Source organism: Sphaeramia orbicularis, chromosome 22, assembly GCF_902148855.1.
Source record: "Sphaeramia orbicularis chromosome 22, fSphaOr1.1, whole genome shotgun sequence".
In the NCBI taxonomy this organism is placed as follows: Eukaryota; Metazoa; Chordata; class Actinopteri; order Kurtiformes; family Apogonidae; genus Sphaeramia; species Sphaeramia orbicularis.
Window position 1 is genome coordinate 7,675,751 of NC_043978.1, and position 8,303 is coordinate 7,684,053.

Sequence of the window (8,303 nt, forward strand, 5' to 3'; positions counted from 1 at the left end):
ACGTTTTCTTGTTCCAGTTACATGATTTAATCATTTCTTGTTTGAGTTTAATATCATTTTGTAGATAGTTAAATCAGTCCTACTGTTGGCTAGGGCGGAGTGAACTAGCTACCAAGTCCCTGGAAAAGACGCCTACTTGGTACGATAAGGTCACTGACCATTTTCTTAAAAAGGAACGGAGGGCCGAATGTATGTTTAAATAAAATGACAATTTTTTTTAATGTAAGCCGACAATGAACTTCCTCTGTCTGAAAGACGAGCAGCTGCCACTGGTATCAATATTAAAAAGTACTGTATTGATATTTTTAGGTATTTATTCAAATGCAGATATTGTGGAGGTTCATTTTTGTTTTTCTTTATTGTTTATATCTTATTTATTATTATTTAACACTGTTTATTAAATAATGGTTATTTGAAGCATCCTAAAAACACTTTTTACTGTCTGAGAGGCAGATGGTAGTTCCTTTGGAAACCAGGAGAATTTGAAAAAATTTGTGATATAGCATTAGATCTTGTTGTGATCAAATAAAAATGTGTTTAGTATTTGTGCAGATGTCTGGTGTAATTCAATTCTTCCAGGAAATAATCTTAAAAAAAAAAAAAAGAAACAAACAAACAAACAAAAAAATTGCCTTTTTAACAGTATCGTGATATATCGTATCGTGATCCTAGTATTGTGATTTATATCATATCACCAGATTCTTGCCAATACACAGCCCTAATGATTCAGTGAAAAACCCAAACACCGGCTGCTACATGTAGTTCAAGCATCAACACTGGGAAAAAAAAAAACAGTCAAAGACAGAAACAGGTACGAAGGGCTGAGCGACAAAGATCCGACCATGAAGAGGATTACAACAGACCTCTGATCAGTTCTGGAAGTTAAAGGATGGTTTGGATCCTGAGTGAAATTCGAAGGGACTGTGGGTTTAAGTTATTTTTTAAAAAAATGAAAAAGTCATGAAAGAAGCAACGAGATAAAAATGATGAAAAAGAAAAGATGAACAGACATAGAAGATGCAGGTTTGTAGTATCGCAAACGTGACAAAAATGTACAAAAAAAAGTAATGAGACAAAAAAAAGCAGTAAAAGACACAATGAAAATGCCAAAAATGAATACAGAAAGATGAAATGTAGAAGATGCAACAAAAAAAGATGCAAGAAAATGAAAATGATGGAAAAGAAGATGAACAGACATAGAATATGCAGCTTTGTAATATTGCAAACAGTTGAAAAATGTACAAAAAAAAGTGAGATGAAAAAAAGCAGGAAAAGACACGAAGATGGTAAAAATGAACAAAAACGACCTAAAGATACAGTAAGATGAAAGGTAGGAGATGCAACAAGAAAAAAAAACAGAAGATGCAAGAAGATGAAACTGATGGAAAAGATGAAGACATAGAAGATGCAGCTTTGAAACATCGCAAAAAACACAAAAATGTAGAAAAAAGTAATGACAAAAAAGCAGTAAAAGACACGATGAAAATAAAAACAACATAAAAATACACAGACGAAAACAATGTAAAAAGATGAAAACAAAAAGATGCAACAAGAAAAAAATAGAAGATGCAAAAAGATGAAAAAGAAAAGATGAACAGATATAGAAAATGCAACTTTGTATACTTCAAAGAATCCACTCTACTTCTATTTGTGCAAGACACAGTCTTATTCAGTTTAAAATTGTACACAGACTACACATGTCTAAAGTTAAGCTGTCCAAAATGTACCCAGGAGTTAATCCCATTTGTGATAGATGTAGACAAGCACCTGCTACTCTCTTTCACACTTTCTGGTCATGTTCAAGTCTAACCACATTCTGGTCTTCAATATTTGAAGTACATTCAATAATTTCAGGTCTGACCATTGCTCCGTGCCCTTTTATCGGACTTTTTGGTGTACCATTAGAAGATCTCCCTCTACAAAGGCCACAATTAAATAGTGTCGCCTACTCCTCCCTTTTAGCACGGAGACTCATTCTTTTAAATTGGAAGAATAACAAACCTAACCTTTGGCAGATGGACATGTGATGTCATGTTTTTTCTAAAAATAGAAAAAATTAGATACACATTGAAGGGATCATTGGGGAAGTTTAAGGTGGTATGGCAACCCTTCATTTCTTATGTAGAAGAGCTGACAATGCACCTTGACTCTGGTTAATGTGTTTTGTGTACAAAAAGTTTGTGATTTCACAGTGGAACCCTTTTTTTTTCTTTTTCTTGTATGGTGGCTTATTCCTCTGTTATATGTCTCAGTGTTTGTCTTATTTTTTGCATGTTTGGAAAACTAAAAATAAAAAATACAGTGACAAAAAAAAAAAAAAAAGAAAGAAAATGCAACTATGTAATATCACAAACAAGACAAAAATGTACAAAAAAGTGAGATGAAAAAAAGCAGGAAAAGACACAATGAAAATGTAAAAAAAATGAACAAAAACAGCTTAAAGATACAGCAAGATGAAAGGTAGAAGATGCAACAGGAAAAAAGATGCAAGAAAATGAAAATGATGGACACGAAAAGATAAACAGAAGACACAGCTTTGTAACATCGCAAACAAGAGAAAAATGCAAAAAAAAAAAAAAAAGAGTAATGACGCAGAAGAAGCAGTAAAAGACATGATGAAAACGATAAAAATGAACAAAAATACGCTGAACAAAAATATAAACGCACCACTTTTGTTTTTGCTCCCATTTTTCATGAGCTGAACTCAAAGATCTAAAACTTTTTCTGTGTACACACAAGGTTTTTTTCTCTCAAATATTGTTCACAAATCTGTCTAAATTTGTGTTAGTGAACACTTCTTCTTTGCTGAGATAATCCATCCACCTCACAGGTGTGGCATATCAAGATGCTGATTAGACAGCAGGATTTTTGCACAGGTGTGCCTTAGGCTGGCCACAATAAAAGGCCACTCTAAAATGTGCAGTTTTATCACACAGCACAATACCACAGATGTCACAAGTTTTGAGGGAATATGCACTGGTCATGCTGACTTCAGGAATCTCCACCAGAGCTTCTGCCTGTGAACTGAATGTTCATTCCTCTACCATAAGCCATCTCCAAAGCTGTTTCAGAGAATTCATGAAGACTGCGAGGAAAATGGTGGTCACACCAAATACTGACTGGTTTTCTGACCCCCCTGGACCACCCAATACAGTAAAAGTGCACATTTTAGAGTGGCCTTTTATTGTGGCCAGCCTAAGTCACACCTGTGCAATAATCCTGCTGTCTAATCAGCATCTGGATCTGCCACACCTGTGAGGTGGATGGATTATCTCAGCAAAGGACAAAGGAGAAGTGCTCTCTAACACAGATTTAGACAAATTTATGAACAATATTTGAGAGAAATAGGCCTTTTGTGTACATAGAAAAAGTTTTAGATCTTTGAGTTCAGCTCATGAAAAATGGGAGCAAAAACAAAAGTGGTGCGTTTATATTTTTGTTCAGTGTATAAAGATGAAAACAATGTAAAAAGATGAAAACAAAAGACGCAACAAGAAAACATAGAATATGCAAAAAGATGAAAATGATGGAAAAGACGTAACAAAAATATTGTTAAAAAAAAGAATGCAGACAATAAATGAGGAAACGAGATGAAAATGTCAAAGATGAGATAAAAACAGAATAAAAAATGCAATTAAATGAAAACGCAACAAGACACAAAAGAAAAGACGGAGGATGGAAAAGGATGAAAGTTTAGTAAAATCAAAACTGACACAAAAATGTAAAAAACACAAAGTAATGAGAGAAAAACGCTGCAAAGACGCAATAAAATGAAAAAGCAACAAGAAAAAAAAAACATAAAAGCTACAACTACATGAAAACAAAGTAAAAATTACACGATAAAAATGATCCAAAAGACACAAGGTAAAAATAATGTAAAACTAAATTTTTTAAAAGTCAAAGGTGAAGTAAAAAACAAAATGAAAATGATCAGAGTCAAAAACGAAACAAAACTGCGAAGTGACAAAAAACAGTGTTAATGTCTGATTCAGTGAACAAACTATTAATTGGTTCATTTTTATTTGGATTTAATGTGAAATCCAGGATAGTTTATTCAACAACATGAAACCTGTGTATTTTTTAAATTTTTTTATTTGATGATGCAAACCAGGAGTGTCAAACATACGGCCCGGGGCCAAAAAGGGGCCGTCAGAGGGTCTGATCTGGGCCCAAATACAAAAAATACAGACAATAGAAACAATCGACGACGTTCAAAACCTTTCAGTTCAGGTTCCACATTCAGACCAAAATGAACAGAATAAACTATAAATAATGACAAATACAAATGTTTGTTTTAGTGTAACAAAGTTAGGTTTGTTAAAAAATCCTTTAATAAAATGTGAATAAGCTAAAAAAATAAAAGAACCTGAAACGTCTGTGATCTGTACGTTATAAAGCACATGTGTAAATGATAAACTGAGGCAGAATACTGTTAAAATTACACAGATTTTTCTTTAGGAATTTGAGGTTGTTCAGGTTATTCACATTTTTTCAGACAGGATAATTAATCAGTGTGAACATGTTTCTAATGTAATTTTACTTTTTGTACTAAAACAGAATAAAATGGCCTTTTCAATAATTATAAGTTTTGATGCTAATAAACTGAGGTGTAATATTGTTAAACTTGCACTGATTTTTCTTCATATATTTCAGGTCTTTCATGTAATTTACATTTTTTAAAGGATAGTTTGTAGATGTACACAATTTCATTATGTAATTTTGCAGATTTCAATTTAATTTTATAACTTTTTTCATCCTGACAGAAAAGTTTACAGTTTTTTTTTTTTTTTTCTTAAAAGCTGATAATGTGTAGGTTTTGATGTTCTTCTTTTTCTGGTCTGATCCAGTTCAGACCAAACTGGGCTGAATGTGGAACCTGAACTAACACGAGTTTAACCCATAAAGACCCAGAGCTACTTCTGTTTTTCTCTACATTTAACTTTTCTTAAGTGATTGATGAACATTTATTATATTATTATATTATTTATTATATTATCCTCTATATTCTGTGTTTTTTCAGTGTAAATCATGTATTTTCTTACATTTAATTCATTGATCCTGTAGATGTTCATTAAAGCTCAGATTAAAGTTGAGGGTTATTATATAAGAAACAGAGAAAACTGAAGAAAAGGTGTCTTTTTCAGCAATTATGTCCATAAGTGAACACAAACCCAGTGTGTCCATCCACTGTCACTGATCCAATTCCATGGGTTTGACTGGGGAATCCATGTTGTAGAAGATGACAGTGTTTCCACGGTAACTACGGAGCCTCTGAACGTCCAAATATGGTCATATCTGATGACCATGAAAAGATGAAGAACTGTATTTTACACCAACTATTTCCATGTACTGGCAGGATTAGTGGATCAACAGGTATTAAACAGTTTACATCAGTAGATGGTTTTGGTTTTTAAGGGTTAACAGACTAAATACAAGGTTCTGGATGTTATGAAACTATGAACTCTGCTCATTTCTCAAGTATTTTGCTTGTTTTCTCCTCACTTTAGAAAGATTTGTTCACTTTTATGGCATTTTCAAAGTTTTTCAGTTAATTTTTTCCTTATTTTTCAAGTATTTTGCTCATATTCACATTTTACAAGTTTTTGTTCATTTTATCCTATGAATAATTGAGGTAAAAGTGTATTTTACACCAATTATTTACATGTATTGATAGGATTAATGGATCAACAGGTATTAAACTGTTTACATCAGTAGATGGTTCTGTTCGATGGTGGATGTTTGGTCTTTACGGGTTCAACTGAAGCATAATACTATTAAAATTGCACTTCTTTTTATGAAACTTCTGGTTGTTCATATTCAGGTTTTTCACTTGTTTTTTGCAAAGAAACAGAGAAAATGTGGACTATTTTGGGGGGAAATTTCATTTTTTCAGGTAATTCACATCTTTTTTGTTATAGGATATTTTGCAAAGGTCAATATTTTGAGAATTTTAAATTTTTTATTGCACTAAAACTGAGAAAATATGGACTATTTTTGGGTGAAATTCCAGATTTTTCAGGTAATTCACATCTTTTTTGTTTGTAAATGTTAATATTTTCAGAATTTTACGTTTTTTATTGCACTAAAGCAGAGAAAATGTGGGTTTGTCATTATTTACAGGTTTTGATGTTGTTCTTTTACTGGTCTGATCCAGTTCAGACCAAACCTGGTTGAATGTTGAACCTGAACTAACATGAGTTGAACAGCTCTGATAAAAACACAACAGATGAACATAAACAGGAATCAGCCTCATAGAAAAACTGTAACGTTAGCGCATTATCGCCCAGCCCTGCCGATACGTGGGTACGACCAGCGTGGAAGGCCATGATGATGATGATGATGATGAAGACGAGGTCCTGGAGTGGGTGTGAGTTCAGATTGTATGAGCAGAGAAGCAGCACCTGTGGAAAAGGCATGAATGGAGCCACAGCAAAAACCACGGCCCACGCTCGGTTACGACGTCAGCTTTCAGGGTTTGAACGTGCGTCCGTCGCGTCGTTAGTGTTTGACGTGGACGTCCATCCCACCGCCGCCATCGACTCCTCGGTACGAAAAGAGCAGAGTGGACCGGTTTGAGTTTGTCTGAAACTCTGTGGTTCAGTCTTTTTGTTGCATTTTCTGGTGTTCGGTTGCGTCCACGGCTGCGGTCTGATCAACGGGCCGCAGCTCACAGACGACGCCTCCTTCTGTAAATGTGTTTTTTCCAGTTCAGAGTCCGACCCGCAGCTGCACAACGGGGTTTAAGGCTCGCTTTAGTCTTTCATAGATGTCGGACGAGCGGAGGATTCCACACAGAGCGTCTGCGAAAACGCTGAGAACGCCCACGGGTTCCATCGACAGGACGTTTATATGCACAGAAGCCAAACACAACACGATCATCTGTCAGCAAAGGCACACGTTGGACACAAAATCAACTTTCAATGGAAATTCTGATTGTTCTGTGTAATTGTTGTCTGGTAAACTGTCTCATCTGTTTATTTCTTCTTATTATTTTTTCTCCATGCTTTAGTCGGTCTGTTGTTTACAGAAGAGGGTTAGGGTCACTAAAAAAAATAAATTAAAAATGAAGGTCCAAAAGAGTCTGGTTTCGACCGGCTCGATATGTGAAGCATCATGAGACAACTTCTGCTACGATTTGGCGCTATATAAATCAAATCTGATTTGATTTGAAAATGTATATTTGCACTATTATTCTGAGAATTCTGACTTTAATCTCAGAATTCTGACTGTTTTAAATATTTTTTTAAATTATTGTTCTGAGATGAAAGTCAGAATTCTGAGAAAAAAAGTCTGGATTCTGACTTTTTTTTTCAGAATAATAAAAAAATATATATATATTGGACCTTTATTTTATTCATTTTTTTCCCCAGTGGACCTAATCCCTTCCATTCTTGTTGCTGTATTATCGTCTCTGTGTTTAAAATTAAAAATGTCCAAAAAACCAAAGTATTTAAAAAAAACAAAAAAGAAAAAAAATCTGATTTTATTCAGGTTTTAGTTGCATTATTGGTGGACTGGATTCAGCATTAAGTAGCATTAGCACCACCCTGAGGATAAAAAGAGAACTGAAATCATTTCTGGTTGGAATATTCCAATAAAGTGTCAGTATTTGGAGGAAAAAAAGGCAAAGACTTAGAAGAATAAATGTGTAAAATTGAGGGGAAAAAAGCAAATATTATGTTATATTATGACTGTTTATATTATTAATCAGTTCTATTATTACAACATGAGAAAGAAATGTTGTGTTTTTAATGGTTGAATTTTACAAGAATTGTCCAAATTATCCCAAAAACAGACTAAATTAATGAACAACTACCCTCATAATAGTTTGATTTTTAAGGGGAATAAAAGCACGAATTCACAAAAATAATCTTAAATGTGAACATTTTCTTCTTTCTTTCCTTCTGTGACTAAAAAATCTTTCATTTCTGAATCAAACAAAACATTTGAGGGCAATTTTTCAGTATTTTCTCTCATTTTAATGACAACCATTAATCAGTTGCATAAAAGCTGCTAATGATTTAGGATTTTTTTTTTGACATTCTATGATTTCTTCATTTGTACAGAAACATTTCATACAGAAAAATTAAGATTATTCTTTGAGTAAGAACTTTTCTACTCAGAACACTGACTTTATTCTTGTAAAATTTGGCCTTTTTATTGAAACGTAAGTGTCTTTATTCTCTAAATCAGTTTTATCCTCATTAGGGCTCTAATCTTTCATATATTCAGTTTTGTTGTTTTTTTATACAGTTTGTGTCGTTTACATTTAACTCTTAAATTTGGAGAACAGTTTCCCAGTT

At 33.5% G+C, this 8,303-nt stretch overlaps 1 protein-coding gene and 1 long non-coding RNA gene across 2 annotated transcripts in view; both read right to left on the reverse strand.

Annotated features, from left to right (window-relative positions):
* Window positions 1–4,708: 4,708 nt before the first annotated feature.
* On the reverse strand, window positions 4,709–7,256 carry LOC115413585 (uncharacterized). Its single transcript, XR_003934485.1, has 2 exons — window positions 6,184–7,256; window positions 4,709–4,876 (listed from the first exon to the last, which is right to left on the reverse strand). It is a non-coding gene; the product is annotated as an uncharacterized LOC115413585 (long non-coding RNA).
* A 205-nt stretch (window positions 7,257–7,461) lies between these two features.
* The window catches only part of LOC115413574 (DDB1- and CUL4-associated factor 10-like), a 26,224-nt gene continuing 25,382 nt past the window's right edge, over window positions 7,462–8,303 (reverse strand). The window contains exon 7 of the mRNA XM_030126536.1: window positions 7,462–8,303. This exon is cut by the window's right edge and continues 1,184 nt beyond it. The gene's annotated coding sequence lies outside the window, so the exon portion shown is untranslated.